The sequence below is a fragment of the Myripristis murdjan genome, chromosome 10, assembly GCF_902150065.1.
Source record: "Myripristis murdjan chromosome 10, fMyrMur1.1, whole genome shotgun sequence".
Classification (NCBI taxonomy): domain Eukaryota; kingdom Metazoa; phylum Chordata; class Actinopteri; order Holocentriformes; family Holocentridae; genus Myripristis; species Myripristis murdjan.
In genome coordinates this window covers 20,416,911-20,441,269 of record NC_043989.1, presented here as the reverse complement: position 1 = coordinate 20,441,269, position 24,359 = coordinate 20,416,911, and the positions used below count along the sequence as shown (strand labels likewise).

Below are 24,359 nucleotides of genomic sequence, written 5' to 3'. Positions count from 1 at the left end.
TGAGCTGAGTGTGATATAAGACACAATCACAGGAACATAAGTGAACACTCACTGTACACTTTTTGTCTGCACTGCTGTCATTTGTCACGGGTAGTGTGGAACTGACTGAGTCCTCCATACACCTCTCTCTCTCTCTCTCTCTCTCTCTCTCTCTCTCTCTCTCTCTCTCTCTTGCGCTCAGCAATCTGAGGTGACAGAGATGGAGACGGAGTGTTTCAGCAGAGAAAACCCATCTGTCACCCTGGCAACGGGAGGGGTGGGAGGGGCGGTATCCAGCCGAGACAGAACACAGGCCTGTCAATCATGCCGCCTCCTGGAGTCTCTGGTGGAGAAGTGAGGGGTTGAAGAGAGGATCAATATGAAGGCAGGGACAGACAGGAGGAAGAGGTGTGCAGAGAGAAGGTAAATGTAACAGAAACATAAAAGAGAAAGACACTGAGTTAAAGGTGCACTGGGTTTTTGGGATGTCTTATGTCACTCCGTGGTTAATTCGCACCCACAGTGACTGTGTTTGGCGATATATCACATCCAAAAGTTGCAATTCTCCCTCCAGCCGTGATCGCATGCACTTGATAACTCTATCTGTAGAATGACTTCTGTTTGAATTTAAACAAACCCATCATTTAAATAGTGAGCAGGGTCAAGTTTTGAGAGAGAAATAGCTTGTTTTCTTCCTTGCAAGCCATAATTGTAATTACTGACAGCAGCGTTGGACGTTGTTGGAAGGTGTGACATTCTCTTGGAAGTAATAGTTTGATTTTACACATAGCATATCAAGTAAAAGCACTTTCTTGGCATTTCCAAGCTCGTGAGACGAAAAATTACATGTGTGGCCTTTGAGCTTATAGGAACTAGAGGTATCTTAAACCAATTTACAACAACCAAGCCATACAAAAAGACATAGCCTGCTGGGTAAAGTAAACTGTAATTTGTAAATAAGGAAATTAACTAAAAAGTGGAAAAAAAAAAAAAACAGTATTTTGTTGAGGCATGGAAAGTAAGGTGAATGGCAGAAAAGATTTTCAATGGAAGAATTTTTTTTTTTCAAAGACTACTAATAGAAAGAGATGCAATGAGCTGAAAAGAAGAAAGCCGGTGGCGCTGAGTAATAGTCACTGAATATTAAAATAAAGACCTCAGCAGCGTAAATGCATCCTCTTTCTATTCCTCACATTGAAATGACTTGGTGGCAGAGTGACAGCAGACAAGCAGAGGAGAGGGGCAAAACGACGCTGATGCACGGATGACGAGCAGCGTGGACAAGTGAATAATGAATCCTGCTGCTCCCCACTGGGACTCATGTATAAATGAGCTCTCTAATGGCTTTTAGACCACTGGCCCTCCTCTTCAGACAACCTTTATTAGACATACAAAACCAACAATGACTCACTTAGGAACATCTCCGTCTACATATTCTAAAGGTCTATCGCACACTGATGGACCGCACAATCTTCCATTACACATTTCAACACTGCAATCACAAATGGGACTAAATGACTGGCATTTCCTGTAGGCACAGTCCATAGAGGCAGCAGGCACAACCAGGCCAGATGTCAGTGGGGTGCAGAATTTTGGATTGACAGATCTGAGAAAAGAGAGTTACAACTAGAGATCTGAAATATAATGCCAAAGCTTATTTATGGCTCTTATTAAAGGAATACAAAAAAGAAAAAAAATTATATTTTGCCACTTAGCCCCAGTACAGTCTACCCATTCAGTTAGTTCCTGTGTAATTTGGTGAGGTTTCCAGTTTGTCTGAAGGACATCCACAAAATGTGTCTATTGATCCCCCGCATGCATGAGTTAGGAAAGAATAGATAGCATAGATACATTTTGCTGGTGTTCTTTGTACGGAAAATAGTTCTCAACAAAACATTTGTCCCCTGAGGGCTGAGGAGACAGGGGAGTTCGCAGAAGCTATCTGTCGGGATATACTGCATTTGAGGAAAAATGGGAAAATATCTTTTTCTTTTTTTTTGCATTTTGGGTGAACTGTCTCTTTAAATGAAATGTCCAAGTGTACATTATGTCATCTGTAATAACCTTGTTACAGGCGAGATTTGATGCAATGCTGTAACATGGAGTAGGGAATCACTTCCATCTCTGAGAAACGTGACTCGTACAGTGTGTGCTGCGATGCCTTTGGAGACACCGGATGTCAGAGAAGCGGAGCTGTCAACATGGATTCCTAGATCTCCACGGTGACCTTGTGTGAACCGATCAGTCCTGTAACCCTTACCCCCCCCCCCATGTCAGTGTCAACATGAGACATGACACATGCCATAAACTGTCAGGCCCGAGCCTGTCACTGCAGCTCAAACAAACCCCTCATGCCCTTAAATCATTGTATGCATAAATAAACAACAACAACAACAAAAGATTCATGAGACGGGTTGACAAAAGTGACTACACGTCTTTTCCCTTTAGTCCTGCTAAATATTGCAGCTGACACAGATTTGGATTAGTGTAGTTTGTGCGTCTCCATCTTTGATGAGGAGTGGAGGCATCGATTGAAACATCAAATAAAATTTCTGTTGCCTGACAACCAGAGAGAACCACTGAAACTTTAAAGATCCCTTGATTTAAGAGAATTTTATATTCAGTAACTGTCTAGAATTATTTTGAGATTCTGATATAACGTCATACTTGTTTACTACTAAATATTTAATGTTGCACGAGGAAGAGGAAACATTTCACATCTTGTGTTTGCGGTTATTCTTGCTCGCTGTAAAGTTTTGTCGAGACCTTGTAAAACAAATTTGAAAACCCAATGATATTCTGCAGAGTGAAAAACACAAGGCCCGTCTGTGTGTCTGTGTAATCCCCTGTGCCCTGCTGAGTCCAGAGCCACAGGGTGAGCAGCAGAAGGCTGTAGCCCATCGGAGGAGCCTGGACCTGGGCAGACTAAACACAGACAGACCCCCTCACCCTGGGAGTCCCACAGCGGACACGGAGAGAGAGAGAGAGAGAGTGATTCCATCAGGATTATGATCACTGCTTGAGATTCAAGCACATTTTGTGAGCAACAATGGCGGCAGTGATTAAGATTCCTCCGATGGAACAACAGCGGTAATTGCTGTGTGGGAGTTTGGGTCTATAAATGGATGCTTTTCATCACTGTCCCCACCGGTTGATCAAGACAGGTGCCAGCCTGCGCAGGTGAGGAAAGAAAACTCAAGATGACAAAACTGCCCTGCGAAGACATATGAGAACACACACCTCCACGCACGCACACACACCCACACGCCCATGGAAAGTTGAGCGGGAAATGTCACACTCGATCACCTCGGCCACCTTTAAAGCAGTCATTTTAAAACTCATTTGTACCACTTCTTCTTCCACTTGCTGTTCATCTCTTCCACAGACCCTCTTTCCCTTATCCACGCAGGTGTGATTCAGCTTCATGATATTGAACATCTGTGCATTGCTCAGTGGGAGCTATAGGCCCACTGACAACTTTAGTCACTTTAACTGCGCTCCTATCACAGTGCACAATCGATACAATGTCTGATGACTGAGCCTATAATCATTTTATCACCTGTATTGCATGGGCACAGGCAAGGAAGGAGAGAGAAGAGATGAAGTGGGCTGAAATATCACCGTATGCCTCATAGGGCAGGGGAATTTTTGACATTTTCCTATGTTCTTTCTGCACAACAAATGTAGGAGAGCCCTCTTTCAGCCTTCACACGTATATGATACCTCCTGTCTCACATCTTTTTACCGCAAGAAAGTCAACATGATTTGGAATGGTTTCCAAGAGACAAAAAAAAAAGAAGTGAATTTAAGAAGTGCTGCCCCAGAAACCAAATATAGCCTAGATTTAGAAGATACCATTTGACAGGGAGAAACTTTTGAAATGTTAGAAAGTATCTCCTACTGCTTCGCTGACTCTCTCTCTCTTTCTCTTACTGTATCTACAGAATATCCTCTGCATGCACACACAACTAGCCAAAAAAACTCTTCATCGCACATCTGGCTTTGGGATTGCTGCTAAAGCTCTGTGCAAAACTCCAGTTCCAGATGACTTCTCTGGATGAGGCAGCTGGAGCAATGTTCTCAGTTACTCCCTTTCTCCCAAAGTCCCCCTTGCGCATCTGCATCACACCAGAATGAGGCTGCAAACAATCGTAATGTCAGGGAAATGGCTGACGGTGCTCTGATTAATGCATTTCACATTGAGAATGAGAACATAATTGAATTGTGTGCCTCATTCACTGTGGACACCGGTGCCATCAAAAATGAAAAGTAGCACCGTCTAGGGTATACACGTCTATTTCTTTGAGCACAATGTGGTACAAGCACCTTATTAACTTTTAATTATGAGACTTCAGGATAATGGTATACTTGCCTCTTCCACCATGCCACTGGAGAGCAAAGCCAAAGGGTATGACAGTCCGATCCTCCTTCATTTTATCCTGGAACAGAAAGTTCTCGCTACTTGTTTTATGTCTCTCAGGCCCTGTTACTGTCTCCTCTGTCCAGTCCTCACTGCTTCCCTGATCTGCCTGCCAGGGGAGGGGGGAGTATGTGTCAAACAACCCTCTCTCTGCTCCTCCACCACCACAAAAGGGAACTCTTGTTTTTCCTCCTCATTCTGTTTATCCCCCCTGTTCTGTGAGGGGGACCGGAGGGGTGTGCGGACCAAGCCATTCGCCTGAGGAGACAGAGAGGCGCCGGAGGGAACGTTGACAGACTGGCCAGGGTGTCAGACAGGGCTGGGATCTGGCACCGTGCGGCATCACAGCGGCCAGCCTGCAGTCTCAGCAACCAACACTGGAGCACCCTATGACAGACAGCAAAGGTCTCTTGATTCTCACAAAGGTAGACCCACCGGGAATTTGCTCCGTAAATTCTTCCCTATTCAGTGTTCCTCTGTTAAGCTATCTCACCTCTGAATGCCTCCTCTCGTTGGACCCGCTCATCCACTGGCAGCCAGTTGCCCGTGACTCCTTTTGGGCATAGGGGAAGTTTTAAAGTCCCAAAATGTCTACACATGACATCACAAATCAAGTCCTGCTCCTTGAATGTGACAAAGACAGTAGCCATTTTTCTATGCACAGTCATGTTAACAGGGTATATCTAAGACAAGCATATTTGTAACAGTGGATGGAACTATACGCTTTTCTTTACAATCTGTAGTCCCACAAGCATACCTACTACCAAATTACATTCAAATACATATAATCAAGCGCACCTCCTCCATCATGCAATTTGCACCCTCAACTCCCAGATATTCTGAAAAGGATCAATTTCATTCCTAAAATAATAGCACATGTATTCGATCATTAGATGTGCTGTGACCAACCCCCTGAACACAGCCCAAGTACAACTCACCTGATTTCTGAGGGTAAGCCAAGTAGGACTTTCAGCAGTGTGTGTGCACAGGCCCCAGAAATTAAGCTCCCATGCTGAAGATGCCCCACTTACCGCAACGACCAATTCGACCAGTTAAGATTAATAGTGCATGCAATACAACGGTATACACAAAAAACATGTACAACACAGAATGAGCAGTCACTCCCTGCCCTTGGGTTATCTTGTGCTGAAAATATACTTGTGACCAGGGTGCCATAAATCATCCCACAGTGTAAGACACCAGACTTTTTGGAGAGAGGTATCACACACTCTCACAGGTGCTCCCTGACATCCTGCAGGTCGCTCAGGTGCTCTGCCTCCTCAAACTCCCCCCCAGGCTTGGAGAAGAAAAAGACATCAGCATCCCATTTCCTATCCATTTCCCCATTCTGTGCAGACACCTGCAATACAGGAGAATCAGGAGACCTCTCTCTCCTTGCGGCGGCTCAAAATAATCCAGAACATTGCCCGGTAAGTTCCTCAGCGCCTCCTTCAAATCCACTTAAAAGTCTCAGGGAGGTGACCCCCGCCTGCAGTGCAAGTTCGAGGGGGAGCGGAGAAGAGGTAGAAAAACAGAAGAGCCCGTGGGAGTCAAGGAGACAGAAGAAGAAAAAGCGAGAACAGATCCTCAGGGAAAATAACATCGCTTTGCTCTTTGGAGAAAGATTTCGAGGAATAGGGTCAGTAAGCATTAAGGAGACACAGGGTATTGTGTTGCATGTAAAAACTTACTGATGGGGAAAATCTCTCTGCGAGGTCACCTCCACTGCTCCCATCTACTTTTATTTCTACATTCAATGCCTGGCCTGAGTCTAACTTCAAGGCATCTGCATGGTTTCTAAAAATGGCTTCACCATTGTGGCACCGACGCTGAAAGCTGCAGTGGTTGTGAACAAATGCTGCACTCTCACTTTTACTGGCTGCAAGTATCCTGGCTGCTTGCTTCATTCTGTCAAGTGTATAAACTGCAGCTCTGTGCGATGTTGCCCCTCTTACCCAAGCACCAAGCCACAGATTTTGATAAAAGTGTAGTCTATGTGTGCATGAAAATAACATTGGAAAGAAACCAAAACCAACTCTGAACCGTTGCAATTACTAACCGTCACTGATACTGTTACTGATACCCTCAGTGAGCCTTTGAGCAGAGAGTGTGTGAAAGTGAAACAACTGTGAATGCGCCTGGATGTGTTTCTTCTGCTGTTCTAAAAAAGCTGTTTGGAAACTGTGACAAGAGTCTCTCTCATATGCACAGGGGCACCAAAACACAGTTCTATTGTGTAATCACTGGTTGTGGCTTTCGTACAAGGGGCTAAACACACACACACACACACACACACACACACACACACATACACACATACTGGGGGAACTAACAGAGGAAGGCTGGCAGATTAAGTAACAGAGAGTGGATGTCTGGAATGCTGACAGATAGCCTCAGCCCTAAACCTGGCTCAAACAGTTTCCTGCATCCACTTACACCTGCAGAGCTGTTATTGTGCGCGTGCATGTGCGTCCGTGTGTGCATGTGTGTGTGTGTGTGTTTGCGTGTGTATATGGGTCAGATAGCGTGCATGAGTGTGGCTGGTGCATTGATTGCTGGTTATTTCTCACTCCTCACTATTACAGCAGAGCTCTCTGCACTGCACCTGCTTTAGCCTGTGTGTTTAAGTGTGTGTGTGTGTGTGTGTGTGTGGTTGGGAGATCGAACATTGTCTCTGTCCTCTACTCCAATGTCAGACACATCCTTTTCCTCACCCAGAAGGCTCAGCAGCAGGCGTCAAAGCTCCAGGGAGAGCAGCTCACACTACACAGCCCCTCATGGCCCAGTCAGGACCTTTACTACTGTATCCATCCACTTAATATCTCTCTCTCTCTCTCTCTCTCTCTCTCTCTCTCTCTCTCTCTCTCTCTCTCCTATTAATTACTCCCCTCCCATAACTTGTATCTTAGCCTTACAGTAAACACAATGACAATAGAAGCCATGATAACACCCACACCCATCACCCAACATCCTCGCTTTTCATTTCCACTCAGGGGGGACGTTTTGCCATTCTTTCATTGTTGTTTTTTAAATTAGGCTAATGGTATTAATTAACTCAGTTTTAATGGACACACAGCCCTGGCTTTGAGGGAGAGGCTCTGAATGTCAGCCTCATTTGCATATTCAGAGATGGCCCTTGCTGCGAGGGGTCACGGTTAGAGAGCGTCACTCAGGCCGTGTTAATGGAAGCGGGTCTGCCTGGGGATTACAAATGAAGAGTGCTCTTATTGTGTCTTACAAATGTAATCTGCCCATGACTGTTTGGATAACCTCACTGGCCCGGAGCCGGTGAATAATGGGATGAATCATTAGCCGGCAGAAGGAGAGTTTTCTGTAATAAATTGGCTTCCCGTTTTGCCTCTTATGAACTGTTACATCTCCTTTGAAATCGATACGGGCTTGCTTGGATGCAAAGCACCACTGGTGGATGCCAGGTCTGCATTTTACACAGGTTTACTGGCTGACATACACCACGGTTCGGCCGTTATGAAATTATTCCTGTCAAGTCAGCAGACATTGCATGAAGGACTCGATGCATGAAAATTAGGTAATCGGCTTCTTATTAAAATAGATCTTCTGATTCTTCTTTTGATTGTAATTTCTTGTGTATATTGGAATGGATTGCCAAGGTAAAATAATGACATAAATCTATAGTCGTGTGAAATGAGAGAGAAAATGCCTGAAGCTGCAGAGCTTTGCTGCTGCTGCTGTGAGAGGAGGGGACCTGAGGAGTGTGTGTGTGTGTGTGTGTGTGTGTGTGGGAGAGAGAGAGAGAGAGAGAGAGAGAGAGAGAGAGAGAGAGAGAGAGAGAGAGAGAGAGAGAGAGAGAGAGAGTCTTAGACCTCTGGATATCACTGCTCCTCAGCTGCATCAAGCCAAACACAGATAGACTGAATCATACAGGACCTCTGGCAATTTGACCTTCAATATAAAAGCATAACATTATGCCCTTTTTATTTCCACATACTTAGCGTCCTAATTGCAGTGTAATGGTTTTGTCTTGACTCAGTGTGTATTTTGTTACAATTCAGTTCACATTTGGCAGACGCTTTTATCCGAAGCGACGCAAATATGAGATTTTTATACACCAAAAGCAAAGATCTGTTAAATGCCATAAGGCTCTGGTTCTGGTCCAAAGGACATAGGTGCTACAAGGCAGCGCTAGGTGTGGGACATTTATGTTGGGGCTTATTCTAGCTGATGTGAAGCTGGCATTTTGAAGCCTCACAGAACATTTGTGCAATATTTTGGAATGGACCTTTTCAGTCCACAGCTTTTTTTGTGTGACTGAGTTATTGTTCTCGCTTACTTTCATGATAACCATGATAGACCCACGTCTCCGAGAAGAAACTGAGACATTCTGGGGGGAAATGACCACTTTTTAATCAATATAGATGACATGACCCTTACAAAAGCACACATAGATTGGATAGTCAACATTCAAATCCCATGGTAATGGTTGTGTCTTGACTATTGCTTGCGTATTTTCCCGAGCCCTACATTTTTACTGGCGGTGATAGCTTATTGTGTATTTAGGTGAACCCTATATGTTTGGCAAGCACAGGACATGTGGGGAGTTATTCTAACTGCCTTTACACCATTAAGCAAAGCTGTCGTTTTATAGTCTCAAAGAACATTTATGCTATTGGTTGAAATGGACTTTTACATAATTGTAGGCTTACTTTATGTTTTTTTTTTTTTTTTATCATAAGTTATTAATTCACTATAGATTTCCCAACACTAAGACTTAAAAATCTACTCCCACTTTTCCTGGTTTGGTCCATTGTTCAACTTTCTCCATATCTGACCAAAGTCTGTTGTGCCCGTTCCCATGTCACGTTTTATTTTGACAATCCCAAGCGGAAGTTGCATTATTTCTGTGGCTTGACGCTGGTGTGAGTGAGTACTTTCCCCTGCTCTCCTCTTCTCTCTCACCACTTGCTCCGAGGACGTGTGGATGCGCTGTGCGGTTGGCCGTGTCTCCTTGGCGCAGGACGGTCGCCACGCCTTCAGGGACGCACTTCTGAGCGGCGACAGGTCGGATCGTGCTCTCCGTCTGGGCTGGGAAAGCTGCCCAGAGCCAGGACGTTTCCACTCACTATCAACAGACATTTTTGCCCCCCTCCAGCTTACACCAATCAGGTTGCGCCTCTGGGATCTGCCTTTACTTCTCCTGCACCTACCGATGCCAGTTTAGCGGGCTGTGAACCTTTAATTCATTTGGGAATATCCGGATCGGAAGTATTACTGAATTGACGTTGGATACAACCCGGAGGAAAGATGGGGATCAGAGTGTAGTGCTGGTAAGTAATGAAGCAACGTTACCCTACTACTACCATAACAGCATTTTGAGATTGCGCTCACGCCCACAGATGGTGTGTGTGCGTGTGTATGTGTGTGTGAGAGAGAGAGAGAAAGGGAAAGAGAAAGACATAGAGAGAGGAGTGCGTGCTGTCAGGCTGTTTGATACACAGTCGCGCATGTACTACACTATTTACTCTTCCAATAGCGCAGTGTCACGATGGTGAAAACTTTACCCAACACGAATGATGACATCATGAGCCCTTATCGTGTTGGCGATAGTGTAAAATAACGCCGGTTGCATCACTTTACTACGATGAAAGGCATCGGAAAGGAGTGTGCGAGTCTGCGTGAGTCAGCGGTGTGTGGAGCGGAGGACAGGGCGTGAGGGGGGGGTTTCTACTCATTTTTGGGGATGGGATCACTGCGTCTTTTGCCTCTTGAACATCCTGTGCAGGCTACACCTTGCACACGCAGGGCCACTGAGGTGTGGAGAGATGAGGTGGCAGGTGACATTGTGAACACCAACACGGGTGAAAACGGAGCCAGTAACCAAAAAATAAATAAATAAATAAGAAATTAAAAAAAAGTCAGGAGACATGCCAAATAATATTCCAGTTGGTTGGGTTTTTGGTTATTAACAGGTCATATGGAGGATATGCAGCGCTTATCTCTGCTTTTGTAATTACTAAACGTGGGAGTAGAGGCTCCGTGTAAACTCACTGCTGATTTCCTCAAACACTCCCTGGTCTCTCTCTCTCTCTCTCTCTCTCTCTCTCTCTCTCTCTCTCTCTCTCTCTCTCTCTCTCTCTCTCTCTCTGAATGCCAAATTGAGTGTGCTTTATTGTTTGGGAGCCCACAATAATCAATGGGTGTGGCATTGTTTATATTCTTCCTCACTACTCAGAATGCAAAAAAAAACCAAACCTCCCTCCACCCCCTGAATCATTTTCCAGGGGTCTGCTGAAACGTGCAGTCGTCTTTCTTGCCCAGCACCCAGGGGGTGGGCGATGCTTCAGCCGCTCAGCTTACCAACACAAAACCAAAAAGGATTTGTTATCTGTCCTCCATGGCTTAGCTGCAAGGTGCATGGAGGCAAGACAGGTTCTCCTCTTTCTTCAGAAACCAGTTCAGTGGGGAGACATTTGAGCAGTACCGTTCCCAGCCCCCCCCGGAGCACAGCGTGGTAGTGGAGCGTCAGGTTTCCCTCCCTCCACTCTCAGTATGGAGCTCCAAGGAGGGAGCAGCAGCGTCTCTCACCTCCTATATACCCCCCCCCCTCCGCCCCTCCCCACCCCCTTTCCCTTTAAGATGCCACCCTGGGAACTGTATATTTTCTCGCTCTCACCTTGGGTGGCAGTGAGTGCCTCTGTGTGCCCAGAGGGGCGAAAAACAAACACTTTTTGTTCGGTGCAGTGCAGGCTGAGCGGGAGGTTACTTTGAGAAACATGCTTATAAACCGTTCCTTCCATTTCTCCTCACTCTAGCATGTCATCCTCTCTGCATAAACATTGATTTTTTTTTTTTTTTTCTTGTGCTCTGTACCACCATTAGCGCCTCCCTGACTTTTTTTCCTCTCCAGAGGATCCAGGCCCTTCTCAGCTCTTTGTGCCGCCTCTTTTTGGCATTGCTTATTCAGTCGAGCTCACCCGCGTTGAGCCCATAAAGCCGCGCTGCCCTTGACTATAGAGCAGCGCTGAATTGAAATGACAACTTGCTCCAACAGAACGGTGGATGAGGGCTGCGTCTATAGGCGTGAGTCACCAGACCAGAGGTCAGTCGGGAGCTGGCAGTAACAAGTCTGCAGGTATAGACTTCAGACTGCAGCACATGTTCCCTCCAATTCAGGCCAAGTCTTTGGAGAATAACAGGTGTGCTGTTAATGAGGGCATTGTTGGGTTTGACGTGAGATGGAGAGCGGCTAGTTCCCAGACAGTGTGAGGTCAGTGTGTGTGTGTGTGTTTGTGTGAGCCGGGTCTGGCTGGGGTGGGTCGACAGGGAGGTAAACACAGTGGCTGTTAGTCTGGTAGCAATGACAGCTTTATCACCACCACAAGGTTTATGGCTGTGTGTGTGTAGGGGGAGGGGATTGTGTTTGTGTGTTTGTGTGTGTGTGTGTGCGTTTGACTGAGCCACAAGAGGAATCATAGATCACACGCCACTCCACTCCGCCATCGTGACAGCGCTCCACTACTGCCTTGTGACCCCGCAGTCAAAACGTGAAGCCATTGCAACACACAACTGGCGTTTCTGCCTTCTTGCTCAATAAATTCCAGCTTCCAGCATGACTCGTCAACAAGCCTTAAGCAAGCATACTTGTGTTTCATGTGTGATGTGCTCAGAATAGCACCTGTCCTCACCAATTTACTGCTGAATCCGTCAGTCTGAGAAGAGTCTGTCGCTGCTTCCTCTTCAAGCCAAGATGTTTTCAGTTACAGTATAGAAGAGAGCTCACAGAGAATGCAAAATACAAAATAAGGAAGGGGAAACACTGTGCCTTTTTCTACATTTCTGGGTATTCCATGTGAGGAGATTCCCAAAGTCACTGTGTATTTATAAAACAGTTTCAGTGATGCTGCTGGATGGTCGTGTTTTGTCGATTTCCTCTCCTCCCGTCACATAAGTGGCTCCTCGGCGTGGCGTGCGTCGGATTGAAAAAAGGACAGAACATTGTGACGGCCCGCGCACCTGACAGGGCTGCGGATGTTCTCCGGCTGCACCTCGGCTTTGCCACTGACACGGGGATGATGGGAGTGATCCCGCTGACAGGCCGAAGCCGACAGGGTTCACATGTGGAATCACTCTGTCACAGCCTGCTGCTCTGTCACGAGAGAGAGAGAGAGAGAGAGAGAGAGAGAGAGGGAGAGATGAAGAGAGGGAGGAAGGGATTTTGATCTAATAAAAGAGAGAAGAGGGGGTGTCACAGTGGGATCTCAACAGGCATCTAATTACCTCCCAACAGGAGCCCTGACTCCATGGCAACGCTCAGTCCTCTTCAGCACTGGGCTTAACGGGCTCCACATGGCCTGCATGCTGTCGTATGTGCAGATATTGATGATCTGTCCTTATGGATTAGCTGGGTTCAAAAAAACAATGGAATATGATTATATCCCATTGCCCTGTTCAATAAACCCCTAGATTATGCGAACAGGTTCCTCAATCTTATGTCGGTTAATATGAAATAATCCTCATCGTGTCTTCGGCTAGTTTTGCGCTGCAAGGCTGTGCTATCATCCTTCGGGTTCATGAAACAGCAGAGCTTTAGCATGTTGGAGCACAAGGTGACAGGTGCGTAGGAGAGGACTGTAGGCTGACAAATAGAGAGAGAGAAAACACCCACACACTGCCAAACTTTGCTTGTGGAGCGTCTTTATCATCTTTATCAGGGGCGACATTTCGGCGCGGAGACCTTTATATATCTATGACACGCATCAGTGCTGCCGACGTGCCCTGGGATGAGTGGGTGGGGGGCTTAATCGGAGTGCTTGAAAACTTTCAGACTTTTAAAAACTCCACCTGTTAACACCAAAGTGCTGCAGTGTCACAGTGCTGTTGGTAAATTCCACCACCTTTTGGGGGCTTGACCTCTGTGTTAACCTCAACATTTCAATCTTACTTCTCTTCAATCTTCCTCTGAACCTTGACACTAGATGCACCCATGTATCTGTGTCGGTGACCCATCCAGATGTAATTCACGGGTCAAATGTCAGACTGATGTAATCGAAGCACGCACCGACACGTGATAGATGTGCACACGCGTTGTCGCCTGTGGTATTTTATTATTATGTTTGTGTAGTTAATCTACCGCTATTTCCTCCACAACAGTCCAGCGAACACAGAGGTTTTCGTCTTGTTCAGCAGTGTGTTCCTGGATGCATTGTGCTGATTGCAGTGGCACAGTGGTGTGGAGTGTGCTGCTACTGCGGTCAAATTAGAAAATTATATTGTAGTGCTCATTACTATGAGTGAAATCTACTTGCGAGTTGTTGATAATGCATCGCTATGCACCTGACTTGTCCACGTTTTTCAAACAAGATCGCATGGATTGCAACAGACCCGGGTAATTATCAGCAATCTGCAAATGTGTAAACTGGTTTTGACACTAATTTGACACCTGAGTAGGTGTGTCAATACAGGAAATGCCCCACATTTTAAGTAGGCAAGTCTAACCTCAGTTTAACTTTAACCTATGTAATATGATAAACTGACGATAAATCAGGTTTAAACGATAAATTAGGTTTATGTTACAATGACATGGGAACAAACACCACAGCAAAAACACTCCACACATAGCAGTGCACTTGCAACGAGACCACGGGGGTGGAGTATTGGAGAAAATGCTGTGTTTCAGTCGGGTTGAAGGATTATGACACCAGTTTACCTGAAGGTCAAATATGCAGTCTGGGACATCTGATAATGTGAAGGATGTAATTTTTCCTAATAGCAGGTAGTCCAGGGTAGCAAAACCCATGTAAAACCCACTTTCCTGAGGTAGAAATGATAATAAATGAATTAATATGTCATGTATGTTATCTTTACTAACCAAATTTGGAAATTCATCAAGCTACTTTTTTGTATGTGAATGCACCACACTCCGACCTAGAACTGGCTCATGGTCGGCTGATTTCTGCCACACTTCTGGGTGTGCAAACACACACTTACGCAGAACTCTTTGCACCCCAAAGACCACATACTGTAATTCACCAAAGTGCTGCACATAGGAAAACACACACAGCCAGCTCTTGAAACAGTGCCTCTCAGTACCTGATAAAGATGCTATAACAGTAAAAGTTGTTTTTCTCCACCCTTTTGATTTGAAATCTTTCTACCCCCACATTGTGTCTGTAGATTATACCCATCCTGAGACGTGTGGCCGTGGATGAACGCAGCATCCTTTCTGACCTCTGCCTTTCTCTGATCGTATCGTAACACATGAGGCGTGAGATGTGAACAGACCAGGCCTTGCGATCCCTTAACACTAATTAGTTCACGTAGACATCATACATCAGCGGTGACACACAGCATGCTCTGTGCCCATGGTGGTTGTACTGCGCAGATAGATGCACTGTAACAGGAGAGGAGACAGCCATGATAAGATTAATAACGTCTGCTTAATAGATGTGCATCCACTGTCTCCCCCATACATTTTCATTATATCACAGCGACTGCAAAGCAATTGATTGAGAATGATGCAATGCTGAATGAGTGTTTTGATGAATAGTCTCATTTTAAAAAGTGCTCATAAGAACTGTTGAAGTAGTTACACACAGGCATTGTGTCATTCAGCTTTTTCTTGCTGGATGCTTTCAGTCACACCACTCTGTTTAAGTGGCACTTCTGGCAAAATTAAGCCTGTTTAGGACTGAGACAAAAATCACTCTTGTCCGAGTCCCATCAAAGGAGCATTGCCTCATGAGGTGGTTATAAATCGGAATATTATGAATAATGCATGACTGTGTTTTTTTTTTTTTTTTTTTTTTTTTTTTTTTTTTTAAAGCAATATGACCATGCTGAATGACAGATTTAGGGCACTCAAGGCTCAGACGTGTGTTGCGTGCCCACGAAGCGCCAATCTGTGCTCAGCTCCAATTATCTCTAAGTAACATGGTGGATTGCCCAGTCCCATCAGCACACACATGTCAGAGACCTCCAATTCAGTCTAGAGCTCCATTTTCAGCCTCTCCAAACTGGGGAAATAGATTTGTGCACGTATTTTTCACACATGTGAAGTGGTTTGAAAGTGGAGTCAGTGGGTAATAGTGCTCCACCTTTAGAGCTGGCTGGTCTCAGCAGCACAGATTTCCCCTCAAAGCGATTGTTTTGTGTAATGCTGATCTTGATTCCATCTAAATGTAAATTCTGGTGAGGTGACAGTATGACTTTAGGGATTAAAAGTGTGCAGCCTCTCTCATGCAACATAAATAGTCCTTGCATGCCATTTTCTATCCTCTCTCTCTCGCTCTCTCTCTTGTTCAAGATGCAAGACAGGGCTTTAACACGCTCCCATTCAATCAGCTATCTCACACACCCATACAGGAGTGCATGACACACACACATACACAAAGACGAACACATAGATGCACACACTGTCCAGACTCACTCAGGAATGAGGATCGCTGGCTGCTGCTTACATGCACATGCACACATGTACATACAGGGTGTGTTCATGGAGGAGAATTCCTAAAGAGGTTTACATAGAAACTGATGGACCTGATGTGGGTGCAGAACAGGTGCCCTGCTCAGATGCCATGGGGGAATTTCAATAAAGGGATTTGAGATATATGTCTGTGTTGAGCCCCGAGAGTGATTCTCAGCTTCTGGCTCATACCACAGAGAGAGGCTGGGGAATGGGTGGGGAGCTGGAATGCCTCGACGGTAACTCAATACTGCATTTGGTTGCTGTGTGGGTGCAAGTGTGCATGCGTGTGTTTTTTCAAGACACAATGAACTCATTTGTTTTCAGTTCCACTCCACCCCACGCATACGCACACAGACGCACACACCATTAACCGACAACAGTCCGCTGGTTTGATGTTGTTCAAAAGCGTGCACTGTGACATATGTGTGGTATTTATCACTCGCGCTGGTCGGCGGTGCCAGGCAGCCGCCATGCAGCTTGGCAGAGACAAGGCTGGCTCTGCCCCTGTACCTCGAGCATTGCTGGACGCCAATAGACTTTTTGGAGTCCTGTAGGGACTGGGTGGGGAGGATGGTAGGGGCACGGGGCCAAAAAGCCTCCCATGCCAGCAGCTCCCACTGGGAGAGCAGGCTGCTGCAGGGCCATCTGTATAGGCATTCTGACTGGGCACTTTGGGAAGTAGGGCGTGGAGAAGGAGATAAAGGAGGAGGGAGGAAAGGAGAGAGGGACCGGTGAAGGAGGAGAGGGAAGAGAGGGGCTAAGTGACAAAGAGGTACTCACTGTCTTCTGGTTCGCTGTCATCATAAAGGTGCTCAGTTATTTCAAAGGCACAAGAAATTCAAGTAAACAACAGAGTTACAGCTTTCAAAGAATACTGTGGGTAATGTAGGCCAGAGCAGCAAGCAAAAACAGTGTCAGTACCAAAAATAAGCGGCAGGATTTTTTTTTTTTCTTTCAGCACTATCTTAAAATAGAGAAAGTGTTGAAATTGTAATGTGTTAATAGAGTGAACAAGTAGATCTTAAATTAGAAGAAAGTGTTACAGTATGTAAATTGCATGGTGATGAGGGAGCTGGGGAGCCAGTGAAGGAGAGAGAGAGGAGTTGAGCGAGTCTGGCAGGAGGCGAGTTTAACACTCAGACAGCCTAGACTGTCTGCACACTGCCCTGGGGAGGAATATCACCTTCTCACCCCTCCACAACCCTTCTCTCTCTTTATCCCTACTCATCACATCCCTGAGAGAGGAGGCTGATGCAAATGACTTTTTATTACCTTCTTTTTCCAACTGCAATCTCTGAAACCAAGAAGTGACTACAGAAACAAAACAAAATATTGCTGCAATATGTCGGGTATTTGCTGATGATGTGCCGTACTAAGTATAGAGTTGCATCACATCTTTAGTTTCACTCTCAAACTGTAATGTTTTTCAGAGTCAGAATAGCATATCCTTCCTGTAACAGGCAGTCAGATGAGTTTAAACTGCAGCCTAGCCATAAACACCATGAGCCTGTTCACACTTGATTTAGCATGCGTCTTGGGCGATTCTGTCACAACTGGACAGCTCTAAGTGAGATCTGAGATCGATCACAAATGCAATCACAAGTGGTCACTGGAGACGCATTTTAGATGCACGAAAATGCCAGGTGTGGATGTTAAAACAAGGGCCTTGATGTATTAAAGTTTCTATTATGTGCAAAAACGTTTCGCATTTTAATTATTGCGAAACCATTGACATAACCCCTGACTGGTCAAGATTGCCTTGTACCACTGACAAGTCGTCAAGAAATAGTTTGACCACCATCCAGAAAAATATATTTTCCCACTTAGCTCTAGTACAATCCATCCATCCAGACAAGTTCTATGCAATTTGGTGAGGTTTCCAGTCTGCTACAATCTCCCCTGTTTAGCACTGTCCTGATTGATATGTCATTTGTGGAGCTCAAAACATCTAAAACGTAATCTGAAAATTCCAGCTGCAGCAAATGTTCCCAAAAACAATTACACAGTCACTCAATATAATCCACAGCCCTCAAGGGCAAAATTTTCTTTGGGAACTACTTCCTGGTAAGATGGCAGCAGACTGAAAACCTCGCAAAATCACACAGAAATTATCTGGATGGATAGATAGCACTATGGGTAAACAGGGAAAATATGTTTTTTTTTTTTTGTTAGCTTTTCTTTTAATATTGATTTTGAACACAAAATGCACTCTTGCCTATAGTACATCTGAACAGGGTCTATGAATCAGACCAGTAGTACATCTGTGGATGTAGAGCTCAGCCTTTAGAGGATGTGCTGCATTACTCTTAAGGTCCAGTGTAATAACTGGAATATGAGTCTGGGATGTTAACACCTTATCCTCATATTACCTCTCACTCGGGTGGTGATGAATGGACATGGACAGCAGTGTAAATGAAGTGAGTCTTGATGTATGATGGATCTTTTAAAATTTGAAAGGCTTTTTAAATGGCCATAATGAAGGACAAAGGCTATTTCCAGCCTTGTAACTGAGCCCAGCAGCAGAGCATAATTAACACTGATGACCCTGCAGCGGCCTTGGATGCAAACAAAGACATTACAGTACTCCTCTGCCCCACTGAGGGAGCCTTGACTCTTCACCTCCGACCCTTGGCTCCTTAATGACAGAGGTCCGGGAGTAGTTTGATTTGTTCTGAATGACCCTCCTCAGTCCTCATGGAGAGCTGCCTGACCTGACCCATTAACCCCTTAAACTCCTGAACCGCAGAACAGATTGTCAGCAGCTGTGTCACCACCAGCTCCTCTTCACACACTCCCTCTGCCTTACCGTCATGCCGGACAGGTAAGTGTGAGTAATACAGCGTATGTGGAGGAACAGGTTTCACAGAGAGCAAGACGGAGAGGGAGAGGAAGAATAACAGGGAGACGAGAAGAGGCTTGACAGCTTCAAGCTGCTCAGTCGTGTTAAGAATGCCTTAGTTTCATCAAGACGGTGACTATGCATCTCCAGTGTATACACACACACACGCACACACACACACACACACACATGCAGACAGTCGTGGGTACTGATAAAGTCTGTGTGACTCTCCAGACAGTGGCATTCTGTTAATCCTGATAGAACAAAGCAGGCGGATCCCCTGATGGCAACGATAACAGCCTGACAGAAACAAAAGACAAACTGTGCACATACACACACACACACACACATATAAACACACGCTGCGTGGGCCCTGAACAATGACACTCCCCCAGCTGTCTAGACAGGGTGCAGGGCTCCCGTTGGCTGGCTGTTGCAAATCTCAGGGGGGATTAGAGCACACGCCACTACACTCACCTGTTCTTAGCTGCTTGTCTATCTGTGTGTTTTCTCAGGTGGTATTGATGGGATGTGACAGGCTCAGTGGGAGCTGGGTGTATAATAAGACATGGAAATAAGCTTTACATAGAGCATGGTTTCCCTTCTGACGTCTTGTTGTGGCCAAAACCAATAGCAGTAGCATGGCATCCATTATTAATGTAATAATCCATGACGCATGAACGATGACACAATAGTGATTCAGCTGATCCCACGTAATATTGAAAACTGGGTTGGTCTTATTAACAAAAAAATTGCTCTGGAGCACAGGAAGTCATGCATTCTCCATTTCTGGCAGCAGCAACAACAGATTGCTTGGTGGGCAGTCATCTTGGTGAAGGAGAAAGTAACACCTGCACCCTTTGCTCCAAGCAGCACATTTTTATTAGAGACTGTTTCGATCCAAGCTGGATCTTAGTCAGTGAAAAAAATGAATTAAAACAGTGGAAACCACACTTCTATTTATACATCATCACCCTAATAGGCTGACGAATTCCTCAATGGCAGGTGCAGAACCATCGAAGATAACATCCAGGCATTAAATAACAATAAATAACATAAGAGGCAATCTTCAGTTCTTGTAGCGATCATGTTATGAGACAAACCTCTAGAAAAAAAAAAAAAAACTAATTTAAATAATCACAGGAAAATGACACCTGATTAGTGTATAAAATTTGACATTTTTCTAAGCATACATGTCAGGATCTAAAAAATACAAAATATGTACACACCATACAGAGAGAACCTTCATAATATTGTCACTGCTGTCATATTCAGAGAAAATGTTTGATCTTATACCTTTGACTAGTTAGCTTGGGTACTTTGCTTGACCAGTGATTTAAAAAAAAAAAAAACATGGCTAAACAAAGTAATGCCATGGCATAGTGTCATTGCAATTGATCTCTACAAAAAATGTGATGCAGATCACCACATCATTGACAAAAAAATATATTAAACAAGATCTTTCAGATTGCCACCTTTACCTATTTTAATACTCGACAGTAATAAATAGCTCGACTCCCCTCTTTTCCCTGACCCCTTGTGGTCCAAACCACTAATCTATAATATTTCCGCTATAATTGAAGCCAGCAGAAATGGGTCAGCAGCCTTATTGGTATGCCCAAATAGACCTGAAATAATAAGGTGCACAGTGTACCATTGAAAAATCACATCATGTTTATTGATATTTTATTCTATAATCCAGATTTTTATGGTAAATTGGAAGCATTTCACGACACAACGTAACACTGCATTATAGCAAGACAGATGTGGGCACATGTGAAAGACAGCATAACTTGGCAGCACAAGACAGCTTTTATTATAAATCAAACTCTCTGTGTTCCTAAACAGAGCCCTAAAAGCATTTACACTGCAGAGTTACTGACACAGGCCTCCGGGTGACACGCACAGACATTGATGACTGGTTTGGTATGAAGATGTGCACGTGTGCAGAGGAGGTACACGACTGACCTCGGCTCAGAGGGTACAGACCGTGAGACACCGCCTGACAGAGACACGGCGCTGTGATGAAATGATGAATCAGAGTCAGAGAAAATACTGGAGGGAGGAGAGGAGACGAGCGATGAGGAGGAAGCAACGGGGAGAAATCAGGAGAGTGAAGATGACGGGCGATCGAGGCACTCATTGATAGTGTGGGCACGTAACAACACACACTCTCGCTCACTCACAAATATGCACACAAACATGCAGTACCCGAGGTTTGTGTGTACATGTGGGTTTGTATGCATGTGGTGACTCACAGATGAACTCCTAGATTTACTCACACAGACTCCTGGAGCTGAGCAGGCTTTGTTTTTCTGTCAGGCCTATCACAGAGGAAGTGCTTACCATAGGGTTTTCCTACAGCACTGTATCTCTGTTGGTATAGAGGGTCAGTGGATCTGTCCATCTCTCTGTCAGTGGCTGCCCATTGTAATCCAGTCTAGAGGAGGTCACAGCAAGGACATGCTGGGCTTGCCCTTTTTGAGCCGGATCCACCCAGTCAGACACTTTGATGGGAGGGAAACAGCCAAAAAGTGACATCTGGATTGTAAGCTGATTTTAGAGATGGATAATATAGGCCTGGGCAATAATTCAATTCTCTCATTTTTCAGTAGAATCTCTTTGTGATACAGAAAAGTAAGTATTTTTAAATTCTTATTCTTATTATTTAAAAAAGAAATTATGATAAAGATACAAAATTGGGTAAATTGAGGTGAGTTTATGTGGTTTTCATTGTCAGACCAGCTCATTATTATATTATACTCATTTTATATTTTTATTCGTTGACTGCAAAGGGTCCTCATTTCAATCGACCCTCAGCAATTTTGCATAGTTAAACATTAAATCGATTGTTTAATACGTGTTTTTGTATTTTGCATGCAAGTCATATTGTGGTATTTGCTGGTATTTGGAGAAAAAAAATCTATATGCGCTGTGATATTGATTTCAACTATATCACCCAGCCCAGTGATAATGGTAGTAATATGTCTCAAGTGGGATCAATAACTGTAATTGACTGTTAAGTTCAGTTCAGTCTAAATGCAAGTCTTCTAAAAAAAAACAAAACAAAAAAAAAAAACTTTTGTGAGCGTTGTGTTATTTGTCTGTTTAACTACTGGAGTGTGTGCAGGACTGTTTGTCTGTTTTCCCTTATGAATAAATGCTTGCTTCTGTCGGATGGGCCTTATGGCAGATTGTTGTGATAGGATGCAGTTTGGGCTGGTCAAGCTTCAGTAACTAGACCGTGACGGTTCAATCAGAGCGCCTGGGTGTCGTCCGCACGGTGAAACACCTCCTCTCTCCTCTCAGAACAGGTTATTTATGTCAGTGTGTCACTGTGGCATGCCGGGGGGACCGTGATCCTTGCTCTGAGGAGCAAACAAGAAGATGTCGGCTCTCTTTGAGCTCCTCATGCATTATGAGGGATGTGGCTATGGGCGGCTGCGGTGTAGGTAGGAAGGAAAGGCGTTGCAGCTGGCACAGGAACGGCAAGACAGGCGGCAACACCACTACTCCTGCTACTGCGCCTCCCCATCCCCCAGCCGTTTGTTTTTATGTGTCTGTCTATGTGAGTACAAGTGCATGAATAAATGCTCACATGCTCATGCGTAACACGAGTGAGGGAGAACAAAGGAAAGCTGAGCCCTTCACACAGGGAACTCTAGATGTGCACTCCAGGCCGCATGTGCTTGACCTTTCACCCCAGGGACCCGTAACACCAGTTCACCATGGAGACTGTGAGCCTGGGGGAAGGGGAGCAGGACGATTGCCACTGGATGAAACCATCCCACTGAACCCATCCCAGCTCCCATTGTTCTTCCAGTTCTGTACATGCTGTACATCACCAAGATCAGATAGCTGCGATGGGCCGTTTGTTTTATTTCCTTGATGCATATGAGCTTCCCTTGAAGAGGAAAGTCGTTTTAATATCTTTGAACCGTTGCTGTGCTGAAAACCATGTCAGTTTTGGCAGGCTACAGTTTGCAGCATCTCACTTCGAGGACAGTGCGTTCACACGTGCGCTCGCTCTGCCCTGTTGTTTCAGCTAGAAAGAACAGGAAGAATATTGCAGTATTTACATCTGAAATAACTTCCTGTGCATTGCTCAAGGTCTCACTGAAGTGTTTGTTTGCTGCCTTTCTCTCGGGTCTGCTGCAGGAAACACAGTGACTCAGGGCAGATGAGCTAGCCCAAAGACACCGAAAGACTGTGGGACATTTGATCTCAGTGATGACCAGCGCTTCATTTAGGTCTGCTTCTAAGGTTGGTCAGTGAGAGCAGGAGTGCAGTGGAGGAGCCATTTGCTTAATAGGAAACTAAAGCCTAGAGCATCATGTAAATTAGCAAAGAATTACTGACTTAATTGAAATACCTTAATATGGTATTACTGAAACCTTAATGTTGCAGGACATTCTGTTTATCATGTAGAAAATTCCACTGAGTCAATTTGACCACCTCTTCTACACTGTTTCTTTGCTACGAGCTGTGTTTATTTACATGTATATATTGATGGACTCGTGATGATGAGCGGTGATGATAATTGTGCCCCGAGGATCACAGCACTCCCCACATCTCAGTAGTATCTCTACTCCAGCGTAAGTGCTTCTTTCCGCTACAGCTGACTTGCTGGTCCACTGAGGGAAGGAGCGTGTTGAATTTTTTAAAACGTGTAACTGAACGCATTCTTCGAGAGGGAGGCATACTGTACGGGGCGGAGGCGGGGAGGGAAGGACATGCAATAGCTTTCGGGCAGCAACAGTTTCCACGGCGACAGAGTGACCCACATTTTCCCTCTTCTGTCTTGTCGTCGTGGGAGACGGGGCCAGCTGTTGGGTATTCCATATCCCACGACGACGGCAGCGGGTCGTCAACGGGATGGAGTGAGTTTGTCGTAATTTGGAAGGAGAGGGAGAGCAGATGATACACAGGGAGGATGAACGGAGGAGAGACTGACAACACAGGCTGATGGACATGCAGAGACGTAGGGCATTATACAGCCAAGAGTCAGAAGGCCAGGAAAATACTTGACTCATGTTGTGGCGCGCACATGTCTTTGAATTAGGGGTGTGTATTTGGATTAACATTGATTCAATTCAGGATTCACTAGTTTGTGATTTAATTCAAGAACTATTTGTCATTTTTTTTGAATGATTCCAAAATTGTAAAAAATAATGTTAGACTGTCCTTTTTCTTCTGAAATGTGAAAAACTTTACAAACTTTAAGAGTGCATTGTTGAAAAATTGAAGTGGGTTGGTTGAAGTGTGGCCCATTTAGACTCAACTGGTGAAAAACAGACAATAAGCACAGTATGTGATGGTTGAGGCTGCAAACGTCCTTAAATCAAACTAGACAATTTAGTGCACTTTTAATATACTTTCTTTTATTATTAAAAGCGTTAAAGGAATTAGCAATTTACAGTATTCTGTTAGATCACCGCAACGTTAGTTCTCTGTTTTGTTTTGTTTTTTTTGCCTTTTTTTCCTTCAGCAGATCAGTGAACTTGAATTGGTGGAATTTATATTAATTTGCATCAATGCAGCCTTACGTTAAATGTATATTTATGTACGTTAAATGTATGTGAAATTTCCCCACCGTGGGACTAATAAAGGAATATCTTATCTCTTATCTTATCTTATATTCCCTCTATTACATACAATACACCTCTTCTAAGCAAAGAAAA

General features: G+C 44.7%; 1 protein-coding gene across 3 annotated transcripts in view; it reads left to right on the top strand.

The window, feature by feature from the left end:
* Nucleotides 1–363: 363 nt before the first annotated feature.
* LOC115366817 (ras-GEF domain-containing family member 1C) overlaps nucleotides 364–24,359 on the top strand; it is a 33,895-nt gene continuing 9,899 nt past the window's right edge. For 2 of the 3 annotated variants that reach the window (XM_030062460.1, XM_030062458.1), the window contains exon 1: nucleotides 9,356–9,702. The gene's annotated coding sequence lies outside the window, so the exon portion shown is untranslated. Of the gene's footprint in view, nucleotides 403–9,355; nucleotides 9,703–24,359 lie in introns of those variants that run through there. The other variant, XM_030062459.1, reaches the window with a different exon arrangement.